The following is a 13,732-nucleotide window of genomic DNA, read 5'->3' as shown; positions in this document are numbered from 1 at the left end:
GAGAAAAGCAGTATTCCCAAGAGAATGGATGAGAATGTCCTTCAGGAAATCAGTATTTGAACCTGTTATTCTTAAGGGGAGCACCTAATCACAAGCTTAAATTGTTTGCTGGATTTTCTGACTGAGGGGAAAAAGAAGGTGGGAGGAAAGAAAACAGCATCCAGGAGTCCAAAATAATAAAAGAGAAAAAAACAGTAAAGCATGACACACAGAAGAAATAGAGCTGCAAGGAGAAATGAAACATTAGGCATTGAACTGGGAGGGGAAAAGGGAGAATTCAGACTTAATTGAAGGAAAACAAGAGCAGCACAGGTCAAAAAGAAAACAGCTCCTCAAATTTGGAAATAAAAATCAAAGACAATATATCCCTGTCTTAAACTGGAGTTAATATTCTAGTGAGTGAGAATAAATTATTTGTACTCTACAGCCCATTTCATGTTTTCCTGATACGCGGCTGGAATGTTTATTATTGTTATTGTTACGAGGAGTAGTTGGTTTCTGAGGGAGTATTGACACACAGGGTCTGTCCTTTCCCTTTCTCCTTCGTGCTCTGCCTCTGCAAGACGAGTGTGAATGAAACTAGGGCTCCAGCCCCAGCAGTGCCACCCACAGCACCGTGAGAGGTCGAGTCACCCCGGGATGTGCAGGTGTGGCAGGTGAGGTACCTGAGTGCTCTGGTGCCTTTCCAGTGCTGCTGTCAGCAGGAGCTGAGCAGCCACTGCTGCTCCTACCTGTGCCACCCATGCCAGCTAACTCCGGATAGATGTTAAAATCCCACCTGAGAGGAGGATGTGCTGCAATGTGCTGCTCTGTGCTGGGCTCGAGCTTATGCTGCGCTGCAGAGCAGCAGCGCACGTCATATGTGCAAACCCAAAGTGCATGAGCTGTAAATATAGTAACAGAGTTCTTATGCCTTATGTTCAAACACATTTCCAGAGTGGCACGTGCCGTGGGGTAGTGGAAGTTGCAGGGATGGGATATTCAGGGATGTAGCAAGGGAGGAGGAGAGAAGACACCCATCGCCTGTGAGGGAACCACATTATGGAATCACAGAATGGTTTGTGTTGGAAGGAACCTTAAAAATCATCTTGTTGCAACCCCCTACCATGGGTAGGGACACCTTCCACTAGACCAAGTTTCTCCAGGTCTCATCCAACCTGGCCTTGAACACTTTCAGGGATGGGGCAGCCACAGCTTCTCTGGGTAACCTGTGCCAGGGCCTCACCACCCTCACAGGGAAGAATTTCTTCCCAATATCTAATCTAAACCTACTCTCTTTCAGTTTGAAGCCATTCCCCCTTGTCTGGTCACTCCAGGTCCTTGTAAAAAGTTCCTCTCCCTGTTTCTTGTTAGCTCCCTTCAGGCACTGGAACGCCACTCTTAAGTTACCTTCTCTTCTCCAGCCTGAACAATCCCAATTCTCTCAGCCTTTCCTCATAGCAGAAGTGTTCCATCCCTCTAGTCATCTTAGTGGCCTCCTCTGGAATCATTCCAACAGGTTGATGTCCTTCTTGTGTTGGGGACAGTAGCTCCTTGCTCCTGTTGGGACCTCCAATTGCCTCAGCAGTGTCTTACCCAGCAGGACGAAGTGCTGGTGACACACTCAGCAGTGTGGAGAGAAGAGCTGCATTTGGCCCTGTGATTGCAGGGCTTGGGGGCAGGAGGGGAAGAGACATTTATCCCAGGACAAGAAAGTGCCTTATTATGGTCTGAAGTGTGTTCTGCTCTAGTACACACCAATTCTGCAGGGAACTGCTGAGCTTTAGGACTCAAATCCTCATCCACAGCAAGCACACCTGCTACTGGAGTCTGTGATGCCAGAAAGAGTTTCTGAAGTTAGGAGCAAAGTAGATTTTCATATCTTTTGCAGTTCCCTGTCCTGCTGGTTCTCTTCAGTACATCTGGGCATCCTAGGCTGGCTCTGCACTGGGGTTTGTCTCCTTGCACCAACATGAAAATTCAAAAGGCAACAGCCGTAGTTGCAAGAGGTTCAGCCCTGGCTGATCAGCACACATCCCATCACCCCAGAGGAGAAGGGAAAAGAAAATGTGTGACCCGCTGAGGACAAGCTGAGCACAGTGAGGGGATGTGCAGGCTCCAGGCAGAGGAAAGCAGAGCTTGTTTTGGGAGCAGAAACTGAGCAAGCCTCAATCAGCAGCACACGGGAGTGAGTAGAGGCAGCTCCCTGTGTCGGAGGGTTATGTATGATCCTCCCGTTGCCAGGCTCGAGGCTGGGGAATCCAGGTGGCAGAACAGCAAGGGAGCTGAGTCTATTCAGTTATTATTCAAGGACTCCCACAGCTCTGCAGGCTGCAGTGCCACAGGCAGAGAGATGCCTGCAGAAGGCAGAGAAGGGGGACAGGGACACAGAGAGGAGCCCAGGCACAGACAGTGCAGTGCAGAGCCAGGGAACTGCATTTCATCCTGAACCTTTAACCTTCTGGTGCTGTGCAGGGTCTAAACACTGAAACTGGGAAAGCAGCAAACACATTGAATAAGGAGCTGTCCCCCAGAAGCCTTGGATCTGCCTGGAGCAGCCCCCACTCTCCTGTCTCAGAGCACCAGTCAAGGTAGAGAAACTCTCACAGAGGCTCTTTGCCCCAGGGAATGAGCAAAGAAGGACAAAGGGAAATGTTCCTCTAAACCTTGCACGCTCACAGCCAAGAATTTAATTACATGCCATCTTTTGAGTCTGTCCCATACATTGCACCCTCAGGGGTTTGCTGATTTCTTTTCTCATTGAAACTAATCCCAATCACTTTGTTTGGATGGTTTAACTCCTTGGCTGGCCCAGATGCCTTATTGCTTCTGCCAAGATGCTGTTTCATTCTAAAATTCATGTTTCATGACAGAAGACTCCTGATGATACAGATGATTTTCCTCAATGAACAAGAGCAATTGGGAAATAATGAGGACCAAACAACAGAAAAGAGAAGTGTCAGATGGATCACAAATCTGGAGAATGGCCTGTTCCTGGATGCCTGTTTTCTCAGAGGACCTATATTGTGATGTTAAAGTTCCCTAAGTAAAACAGAAAGTCACGTCTAGGAACATTTCCTTTCCATTCCTGGGGATTTGCAGTCATACTTCCACAGCTGTTGGGAAATAGCATCTTGTGAGCATCTGCCAGTAGTGACAATGTGCCAATCCCAGCACGAGGGGGTGGGTGTCTGATGTCAGGGATATGGGTAAAGATGCACAGATAATCTTCAGTATGAGAACAGATCTGGGAGACCTTTGGTGGTCCCTCATAGGCCAGAATTTGGGGCTATCCCCAATGGAAGGACTTTGGATTCCAGCTCCTTGCTGCCACTTGTGACCCAGTGTGGCTCAGAGACACTTATTTCTCACAGGGACATTGCTTTGGTTTCAATCATTGTACATTTTATGTCCAGCAATTCTCATTGCAAACCCTGCAGGACTGCAAACTTGTCTTTGGTTAAAAAGTAGAAACTTAAGCTCTGACTAAAGAAAGGAAGCACTTGGAGAATTTTTCTTTGGGATCCATTAGTGAGCTCTTTCCAAGTGATGTCCTGGATGGATGTTTAGTTCTCAGCATAGTGTACTAGTCTGTGTGAAACTGGCTCTCTCTTGCCCTCCTAGTTTGGTCCTGACTGTCCCTACATTCATCCTCTACTCAGTCAATGCAGACTTCATTACAATCCTGGCTTAGGCCTCAGGTTTTGCTACAACGAGAGAAAGTGAAGGGAGACAACAAAAATTATATCCATGGGCCAGGGAACGTATGTGACCCTTGTGTTTGTCACAGCTGCTTAAAGAAGAGGGTCTTGTTTGCTTCATAAGTGTTGCAATATTCTTCACAGGTGGCTAATGCATTCCACCATCACAGGAAAGAATAATTGGGCAGCCACTTTTTTAAGCTGTATGTAACCAACCATATCAAATTTATCACTAAATGTCACATTTTATCATAATCTAATCACCAGAGAGCAAGAAAAATGAGCATACTTGTCTCCATCAATAAACAAGTGATTACTCAGACAATAACTAGGTTTATTTTCTTTACTTCTGTAAATGTTTGAAGTCTTATGAAGATGCTCTGGAGAAGGGATTATTATTTATTTTGGCATCCAGACGGTACAGTGACAGGAGGTTTAGAAAAGCTAAATATGTTAATTTAGAAATGCTCCTAAAAGTCTTACTCGTTTTCATTCTGTGGAAGGAATTTTGGACATCAGATTATTTATCAGATTAAAATGCACTGCCTGTTCCATCTTGTACCGTGCAAGTCCAATGCACAATCACATTACTGGAAAGCCAGTAACAAGGAAAGAGCCAAAATTTTTACTTTAGCTTTTATTTTTAAGGTAACATGGCTGTTCTCCTGCCAATTGGCCCTTCTTCCATGCCCCGTTTTTGGAAGTTACGTAGTATCAAATGCTGACATTGCCAAAGACAAACCCTCCACTGACAATTGTAAAAATAGTTTTGATCCACATCAGGGGGAAAAAAAAAAGGAAACTATAAAATATGACCTCGAGTCTCCAGTATGTTCTAACATGAAGGAAGTAATGGCTTGTCCCCAGGGGGATGACAAACTGCATCTCTGGTGGCTGAGCAAGTCTAACACCACGTGGCACCCGTGCGCCCACCCGTGCCAGGGGACAGGTGTGTGCTGCAGTATTTCACACAAACAGATGTCCTCAGCCAATGCACCGAGCTGCCTGAGCCTCCTGTGAGAAAATAGAGATGTCAGGAAAGGAAAACAATTTCCTCCGTGATCCATTTGCCCTCGCAGCTATTCCTCACGCCTCCAGACTCAAGAGCAAACATCTGACGGGCATTCAGGCGGCGGCGGCTCCGCGGTTGTGAGGAGGAAGCGTATGAGGAAGAGCTGGAAAATATTTCTGTGACAGAAATAGCAATACATCAGCTTGAGTGAACGATAAGAGATAAGGACTCATTTTCCTCGCTCAAGTGGAAATGCTAGCGACATCAGTCCAGGGAAGCTTTGCCAAATTTGGCTTCCAGAGTCCACAAGGTGCTTGCAGGACACTTGTGGTTAAGCAGAGAATCTGAGAATGGGTTGGGTTGGAAGGGATGGTAAAGATGACTTTTCTCTTTACCTGCAGAGAGCTACCAGTCTGAGCGCATTTCCCCTCGATTTCCTTGGAAATCCAGGGGAGATCCCATGAGACAAGATCTTTGTGAGTTCCTCATCCATCTCAAGTGTGTGTTCAGGGTGACAGACTGAAATCCCTGAGCAGGAACCCAGGAGACCTGGCTTCAATGCTTCTTTTTCTCTTCACAAGTTCTCTCTCCTGGCCTGCCCTTTGAAGCTGATGCATCTCTCTAGACACAGCTTCCCAGCTTTATTGATGGGGAATAACCAAGATGACTCTTCTCTATCCCTGCTCTATTTTATCACATTACGCAAGAAGTTCCTAGCAACAACAAATTTGGATCTTTTCAGTGCTGCTCTAACATAACAAGAAGACAGCTCCATATATTTCCTTCTAGGGTTTTTTATGTAACTTTATGTGTCTCTGGTTTTCCTGGAAGAACCGAGGAAGGACCTGAGCTAGAAAATAAGCAGAGCCATTAGTCCTTAAAAAAAAGTTAAATGAGAACTACGGCAAATTGAAATCTAGGACTAGAGCAGGATCGCCACTTCACAGCTTGGGTCTATAGCTGCTGGAGATCTCCTTTGAATATGTCCTTTAACCTCTTTCAGACATTCATTTTAAAGCCCTTGTTAGCTGACCTTTCTATAATGTCACTGCAAAATATCTTCTTAACAGTTGCTGCCAGCTCATGGTGTCTTGGTGACCTAAATGCTGCTTTTGTGCAACAGTGACCTGCAAACAGCAAATGCTGTGGATTATTTTGCATTTCCTACAGCCCTGATGTTGGGAAGAGGGGAGGGTGAAACAGCAACAGCAGGAGGGACAGGCAGTGGGGGACAGGAGGCAAGGGACAGGCTGGAGAAGATGGATGGGGGTTCAAGAGGTACCGTTTCTGTGAAGAAAGAGTGCCCTCTGCCCCTGGCAGCTCCTGCCCTACTTCTGCCAGTGCCCACTCAACATCCCCCCAGTGCCTTGGGCAGACCCCTGCTTTCCATTCTGCAGCAGTTCTTCTGCAAGATGAGATCTTGGGCAGCTACTTTTCCACTTATTTAACTGTAATTAAGCTGATTAGACCAGGGAGGCCAGTGAGAGCTCAGTCCTCTCCATACCTGTCACAAGAAGCAGAACAAAGATCAAGAAGATTTTTGTTTTCCTCTTTTTAATTCTTTCATGCAAAATGAGCTAAATATACATTTGATCTTCCTAGTGAACAATGCTTTTTAAAAAGGCAGATGGTGCTTTCTTCTTACCTTTTTCAATTACTGTTTACAACTATTTTCTGCTGCATTTATGAACTACTTCAAAAGCTTTCTTGGAATTCATACAGCCCAGAGTCATTTGGATGTAGTACAAACCAAGCAATCAAGGAAAAGGGGGGTGAAAAAACAATAATAATAAAAAAACCCTACTTGCAGGTTAATAAGATTTCAGATGGTAGAAAAAAAGCAATAGTTCTGAGCTGCTGTGTGAGAGACTCTGAACCTATTCATTTCTGTTCTCTCCCTTCTTATTTTAATGCATCACAGTTGAATTAGCCTTAGCAGAATTTACAGCCCTTTTGGTCTATTGGGTTTGCTGAGTCTTTAATGTCCCAAGTGGTCCCATGATCTGTTAATTACCTTATTGCCTGCAAAGCTCTATAGGGCTGTTTCTCCACAAGAATTCTTTGTCAGGATCAAATTAGATCTGGGGACCCCTTTCTGTGTGATGTCGAGTGTCCTCAGCTCCATGCAGGGAGTGTAAGGTCCTCTGCTCATGGCAGGATGCGTTCAGCCCTTTGCAGGATGAAACAGTGTGTGAAGTAAATGATCAAAGTGGCCCATTAGATAAATCCATGCTCTCATCATTAACCACCCTGAAAGTTGCAGCAGAATGGTTTACATTTTTCGTTCTGCATCAGGCTTAATTTTGACATTCCCTCTCTTTGTAGGGACAGTTCTCGTGCTTGGCTCTGGAGGGCTGAACAGCAGGAACAGCTGAACTGGGGTGGTAAAACATCATCCTGAGTCTTCCTAACCCAGAGGAATTGTCATAAGCAAAGGCATGTTTTGAATGAATGGTGTTTCCATAATGGACAGCCCCATTCAGAAGCAATTAGTGAAAATTTGAGGTGCTGGAGCATGTCCAGAGAAGGGTAACAGAGCTGAGGAAGAGTCTAGAGAATCAGTCCTATGAGGAGGAGCTGAGAGAGCTGGGGGAGCTCAGCCTGGAGAAAAGGAGGCTCAGGGAGGACCTTCTCTCTCTTTCCAACTCCCTGACAGGAGGGTGGAGCCAGGTGGGGGTCAGGCTCTGCTCCCAGGGGACAAGGGACAGGACAAGAGGAAATGGCCTCAAGCTGTGGCCAGGGGAGGTTCAGGTTGGACATCAGGAAAATTTCTTCACAGAAGGGCTTGTCAGGCACTGGAATGGGCTGCCCAGGGAGGTGATGGAGTCCCCATCCCTGGAGATGTTCAAGGAACGACAGGATGTGGCACTCAGTGCTCTGGTCTGGTTGACAAGGTGGGGATCGTGCACAGGGTGGACGTGATGATCTTGGAGGTCTCTTCCAGCCTTAATGATTCTGTGATTCTGTGATTCTGTGATTCTGTGATTATGTGAACAGCCATTGCACCAAATAGTTCAGACAGATTGGAGTTCTCCCTGTTTATACAATATCTTTCACCCCTGCCTGGCAGAAGTACCAGCGGATTAGGGACATTCACTTTTCCATCCCCTAAGCCCCATGCTAAGTTTGTTTGTCTTCACCCAAAACTGTTGTCCGTGACCTTCTAACGTGGCAAAATACAGTAAGGACCAAAATGTCCTAACACTCTGCCCCTCACTGGAGTCTCTCCACTGGTGACATGACCACACCTTTTCTTCTCTGTGTCAGCTCCTTCCCACAGCACATCCTCCTAGTGCCATCACCATAGCAATGGGCTTTCACCAGATGGGAGGTAAATTATACCAGGAATAGAAATGGGTAGGATTTTGCATGACTTTCCTTAAGGGAAATAATAACTGCAGTGGCATTCATAATAACAATAATTGTGCAAAGTTAAATACTGGATTCAGTGCTCATACATACAAAGAAGGACTATTCAATTCCTAAAAAAGAGGCCAATCCCAATTCTTTTTAGTAGCAAATCTGGAATGATGTGAGTCTAATGGCTAAAACTGCAGACAGTTTCTTTTTTTTAACTTCTGAAATACATAGGAAATACCCACAAACCAATGTGGGTACTAACATACCCTTCACAAATGTGGTGGAGGACCATTTAGCAGGATATTAGGAGACACTGAGAGAATTGACTTCTATAATCATTTAGAAACTTCTCAGAAGGAAAAAACTGCTAAGTAAAATAAAATTAAGTCTTAATAAGCTAAACTTATAAGTCTAACATGCCCAGTATGGTCAAGGGAAGAGGTATATCTATGATATTCAGATGCAAGAGTAAACTGGACAGAGCAAACAGAAGGATTAGGAATAATTCACAGTGTATAACATCACAGTTGAGAATTTATATGAAGATATGTTTTATGATGACAGAAAGGTCAGTGGGAAAGATGTGTGAGTGCTGCAGAATTGGAATGTGTGGGGATAGTGAACTATATCATAGATGGGCAACAGACTAATTGGTTCTAGTACCAACACAAAATGAGGACTATGTTGTAAATGAGACACAGACAATGGCAAGAAATACACAATTAAAAGAAGGGTGGGGGAAACCAAATCAAGGTGGTGTTTCCTTTGAAAAAAAAGTGTTAAAAAATAATGTGGCAAATGAAAGTCTTGTCAAAGCTGGATTGAAAGAAGAAACTACAAGTATAGTCATGTCTGTAGCAATATGCAAAGGAAAAGATAAAAGGTAGAAAGATGTAATCCCAACTTTGCAGACATGCTCCAGGGTGTATTAGTGGTATTACAGGAGATGTGCAAAGTTAGCCAGAGGTAGGTATGAAGCACAATGTGACAAATGAGGCAGGACTGAGCACTGGACACTCTGCCAGTATGAGCTACGTGTTACACTGTGAGCCTGACAAAATGATAGGGAAATAAGAAGATAAGAATAATGGAATTTCTTATTCATTGCTTCTCTTAAAATATTTCCCACAGGCTTGTAAAAAAAGATGAGAAGTATAAAAATTGTACCACTTAGAATCATAGGATCATAAAATGGTTTGGGTTGGAAGGGACCTTAAAGAACATCTTGTTCCAATCCCCCTGCCGTGGGCAGGGACACCTTCCACTAGATCAGGTTGTTCCAAGTCCCATCCAACCTGACCTTGAACACTTCCAGTTTTTTTCCACTTGTTTTCATACATCTCAGCTCTCATGAAAGAGGTTATCACACCAGACAATGGAGAAACTGGATCTACCAAGCCTTTCTGAGAGCTGTGCTGACGGCTGTGTGTCTAACACTTGGAGGAAAGCCTTCAACAGGATTCCTTGGCTTGCCTTGCCCTGTGCTTGTGTCCCAATAACAGTCAGGGACTGATGATGATGACTTATGTATATGTCATGGTAGTGACACAGACTGGAAACAGGGAAAGCATCACTGGAGGATGTTGCCCTTCCACACTGCACATTTATAGCCATTCCCTTTGCTCCCAGTCTGGTGATTAGACTCTGCTTCAGCATCTGGAAATGCCATGCTCAGCAATCCATATTTACTGGCTGGTACAATTTACTACAGCCTTATCCTCAAAGCCACATTTAGGAGCCTATGGAAGGTGCACAAATGTCTGATTTATAAACAAAAGCACCGTGACTGCGTAGCCTTTGTTTGGATTATAAATATCAGCCGAGTGCTTTGAGGGTCAAGGCTTCCCACTGCATCCCTTTCTGTAAGGGACTCTTTTAAATTATAGATGTGCTTGTATAAAACTGGCAGCTTTTGCTGCAAGCTGGGGTAATAAACAGGTATGTGGTACAGCTGCCTGACTCACTTTAAAGGGTGTCACCTTGTCGTGCAGAGTCACTGAAAGCCACAGCCAGGATCATAGGGGTCAGCTTGGGTTTGATTCTTCTGGGAGTGGAGTTTCTCTGTGCATTTTCTGTTCAGCTTTGGGTGCACAGCTTTTGCAATTGCAGTCCTGGGACTGTGATTTAGGGGTAGGATTTTAATTCACTCCCTCTCTCCTATCCATTCATAGTCTTAAACTGTGCAGGGGAGGTTCAGGTTGGAGATGGGGAAGAATTTCTTCATGGAAAGAGTTATCAGGCATTGGAAGGGGCTGCCCAGGGAGGTGGCGGAGTCCCCATCCCTGGAGGATCCTCCTCAATCTACTACAGTGTCACAGCCCAGCATGCAAACCCCATGACAAGTGACTTTTTGGGGGGGTGATTCCAGCACTTATCCAAGGGCTGCAGTACAACCTCCACAGGCAAGGTCATGTCCAGCCTCAGAGGGATAGGCAAAGCAGGGCAGGAAGCTTCTGCTCTTTTGATTCTCCTTTGTACCCCACTCAGAGCCCAGGCCATGTCCTGCCCACCCCTCTTCCATCAACGGGCTACCCTGGGGCTGCCACTGAGCCCCCGACATTTAGACAAAGGGTATTATTTTTGGAGCCTCCCAAACTTCAGAGAAGCACAAATGCTCTTCAATATCCTGTATCTCGTTCTGATTAACAGCTGGGGGACATCAGGGCTGATACAGTCTCTGCGTGGCAGAACAAAGGCAACAACAACAAAAAAAATCTTTCTCTTATTCCTAACCCCCCGCTGGGAGTGGGTGGAAAGCGCTAAACTTTCCGGTACTTGGAAAAAGGGAAATGGTGATATGAAAAGGAGAGTGTCAAAGAAACATCCTCCATTTCCAGCTCCTCCTCCGACTTTGTACTCCCCTCCACCGCCTCCTCCCCACACACGTGCTCTTGAGCACAGTCTTTGAGAACTTTCAGACTTAAAAAATCAACTGTGCTTCAAAAAGAACTAGTGGGAGGTTTTCCCACAAAATTGTGGCACCAGGCACAAAGGCTGGGACTGCACATCCTGGTTTGCCATGGGAGCAGGGTTTGGGAAGAGGAGGCTCCGCAGACTGGGAATTCTCCTCTGGGGAACACAACTGGTGAAGCTCAGTTTGAGACTCCCATGGCTGTGGCAAAGAGCCCAAGGTCAGAGGAAATGTGTCATTTCAGGTCACTTCAGGCCTCATCAGCAATCTTTTAAGTGCACTTTCCCTCTGGAATGCCAGACGTTTAACCTCAAACATTAATGTAATTAATATGGGATAAAAGTGTTTACTCTGATACCTTGGTGTTTTGACAACAGGTAGGTGCTGAGAGTAGAGAATAAAATACTTTAATGAACAGGAGGAATAATTGCTCTTTATTCTAAACCTCCGTAAATTAAATCATTTCTTTTCAGTTTGCTTTGCTCCTGAGCAGGAAAATTGCTGAAAATGGACAAGACTATTAAAGAGAGTTATAACTGGCATAAACAGACCTTCAAGAGGAGAAATGATGGGACTATATTAGACAAACAGATCTTAGTGCAGCCCAGTTTCAGTTTATATTGTAATTTTCAAAACCTGCAGGTGATTGCAGGAATACAGACGGGGGAAAAAATCAGTGGTGTGAATTATTAAAAACCAGAAGGTCAGATCTTCCATTAATATGAATCTGCTTGGACCTTAGCATTGCTAGGATATATAGAGAACTACAAGGGATTTTAGCAAGACTATTTTGAAGGGCAAGACAAGAATGAGACAAAACCTCTCTCATTATAATTTGGGATGAGCTTAGTATTCGTTATTGGGAAGGCTGGGAGTAAATCATCCTGACTATTACAACAAGCTGAAGATTTTCTTCAGCCACTCTGCTCTGTCATATAAATTGTGTGTGGTAAATGCTTAACTAAAAACAATTTTAAAAATGTTTTAGAAAACTAAAAATACATCCTTTGTGCTATTTACTGCTAAACCCTAAAGTGAGGTTTCTCAGCATCAGGCAGAAATCAAAGAAAAGCATTTGAAACACCTGGAATTACTTAATAATAGTCATTTGGTACCTAAATTACCTAAGAAGAACTCTGGGATTTCAAGTCAATGGAAGATTTCCTTCTGATCTCCGCACATTCAAGAACTGTGCTGAGATAACATTCCCTGCTGTGGGGACCTGGCACAGTGCTAAGTGAACAGTAGCTATTCAGGAAGCTGAGACTCTCCCCTTCCCACTGTTATGGAGATACAGGGAAGCTCATTCCAAAGAGTTCAGTTCCCTCATGCTTTCATGCCTAATTGTGGCTGTTCAGGTCCTCTGAAAATCTGGATACCTCCTTCAGAACTGAGGACAGCTGTGGGATAATTGCCTGGAATTACAGTAGGGTTTCTTGGAGAAAATTCCCCCTTTCCCTGGTGAAAGGAAATTCTTCCCTTTGAGGGTGGTGAGGCCCTGGCACAGGTTGCCCAGAGAAGCTGTGGCTGCCCCATCCCTGGAAGTGTTCAAGGCTGGTTTGGATGGGGCTTGGAGCCACCTGGGATAGTGGAAGGTGTCCCTGCCCATGGCAGGGGGTGAAAAAAAATGATCTTCTGATGCAAGCCATTCCATGACTCTACAATTCTATGAAATGATGGCATTTGCAGAAATGGGCGGGCACTCCTGCCCCACCAGCCACGGGGACTCAGGGGGGTGGGACTGCTCCCTGTTTTCCATAAAGCTCTCAGTGGGCTTTGCCTTCACACAAGGAAAGGAAACTCCCCAGGAGCTGCCAGGCTGAATTCAAATTAGGAAGCAGCACAGAGCCAGTTGCTGGAGTGTGTAAGGACTGTCACCAAAAATCCCTGGGCAGCAACACTCCTCTCATGCCTCAGCAGTCACCACCCACCCATTTGCCATCAGAGCAATTTGGAGGTGGGATTAGTTTGGGATCCGTTTGATAGCCTTGGCAAACTCTGTATCCAGGGGGGTCAGACAGTCACATCCTCTTATTTCTCCACAGAGCCATTTGTCAGCAGGGGCTCACATCGTTCTGGGTTATAGAGTATCTGGTCTTTTCTATAGTACACACTCATTACATTGATAATTAATCCGATAATGCCTATATGTCTGCTGTTATCTCCAAGGAGCACACAGCCTGAGCAGGGAGCCATTAACACACCTCTTTGTCTTATAGCAACAACAAAAGCTCCCCTGTGCTTCCCTCAGCTCCTTCCAGCCAGACTTTAAAGTCAATGCAAAATGATACAAAGGTAAGAGAGGTTTAAATGTCATTTTTTTTTTCAATTCTGAAGCCACACCTTGTTCCTGTGGCTGGTGGTGGCATTCCCAGCCCAAGTGGATGGGATCCCAGGCTGAAAGATAAGTGAGAAATCCCTCTCCTTCAGCTTCTTGCTGTGAGCAGCCCTCACCAGCTCTCAGAACTAAAGTGATGCCTCTTGCAGCCTGGACAGGGGATATGTGGGTTGAAATGGAAATAGAAATGGTCTCAATGGATTTATTTCATGTCTCGCAAATATTAAAATATTAAGTCAAAATTAAGAAAATCCAGTCTCAGGTGAGATCATTCAGTGGGTTACTCCTGATCTGCACCAGGGAAAAGATGCCTGGCTTTAGAAAAATCCCTGATCAGAGCACCCAGCCCCCTCCAGGGCAGGTAACCCTGTGGGATCTGGATGAGCCACAGATTTTCTGTTTGTGTTTTCTCACTCCTTGTGTTTGAAGGA

Source organism: Pseudopipra pipra, chromosome 15 (genome assembly GCF_036250125.1).
Source record: "Pseudopipra pipra isolate bDixPip1 chromosome 15, bDixPip1.hap1, whole genome shotgun sequence".
Taxonomy (NCBI): domain Eukaryota; kingdom Metazoa; phylum Chordata; class Aves; order Passeriformes; family Pipridae; genus Pseudopipra; species Pseudopipra pipra.
This window is presented reverse-complemented; position numbering follows the sequence as displayed.